Here is a 1,231-nt window from a genome sequence, read left to right as displayed (position 1 = left end):
AAAACTTGATTGAAAATTTTACTACAGATAGTCGTCACCACCGGGAGCGCTATATGTCCTAAAGAGGCCGAAAAACGAAAACTTTAGTATACCAAAACTATAGAAAATTTAAAATATATTATGATTTAAGGAATAAAATTCAAAATTTTTCATTGCATAATGACTTCTATGTTCTAAATTATTTGTATACATGTATTTAAATACTTTCTTTTTATTAAATACAACTTTAATATTATTAAATATAATTAACTAAATTAACTAAATTGTCATTTTAGATTCTGAGCGGAGCGAGGGAGCTATTGTTTTTACAATGGTGTTTATTTTTTTATTTTTATTTTTATTTTTATATCCATATAAAAATAATAATAGTATATAAAATTTCTTCCAGAAGGAGTGTTTCGATTTCAACATATAGTACCTTATCTTTTAGCAAATTGGATAAGATGGTACTTTAGAGAGGTCATTTTCCGATTTTCTCAATAGTTATTTAATGCCACTGGAAAAACCACCGAAAAATTACGAAAAAACGCTAAAAATGGGATTTTAATTTCTAACGCTTTGTCTGTCACCATAGAAACGAATAAAAAATTGTAATATTTTAATATTAGTTCAACTTGATTACCTACATGATAAAATAAATAATAACAATATAAAATATTCAGACTGACAAACCGTCTCCGCTCAGAATCGTTTTTCTTATACAATGATATTATATATCATTGAATTCAAATTTAATACAACCATTATACAATGACCCACTTGTAACCCACTGTACAGCAGAACGACATCAACTAACCTGCTTTTTAAATTTCCTATTACAAAAAAAATATATGAAAAATGTAAGAGTTAATTCACTAAATTATAATACATAATGCTTTCAAAGTGTTATAATTAACAAATAATAATTATTAATTATTAATTAATATATTGATTTTAAATAGAATTCATAATACTGCTAGTACTAGTATTATACTAGTATTCATATTACCTACCTATGTGTTACCAAAATGCATAGGTACATTTTGAATATCTTTTTAAAAGCATTTATTACTCAGTTGTACCTATCGGCTATCACCATTGATTTTATAATACATTCATAGTATTTATTGTATATTAATACAATAAAATAAATGTTATTATCTATATATTATTATATATTAACTGAAATCCTGGGGATAGAAACATATCTATATGCTAAATGGTTGATAGACTTATATGAACATCCTAGATC

The sequence above is a fragment of the Acyrthosiphon pisum genome, chromosome A2 (assembly GCF_005508785.2).
Source record: "Acyrthosiphon pisum isolate AL4f chromosome A2, pea_aphid_22Mar2018_4r6ur, whole genome shotgun sequence".
NCBI classification, from domain to species: Eukaryota; Metazoa; Arthropoda; class Insecta; order Hemiptera; family Aphididae; genus Acyrthosiphon; species Acyrthosiphon pisum.
Note: the sequence above shows the minus strand (reverse complement) of the source record.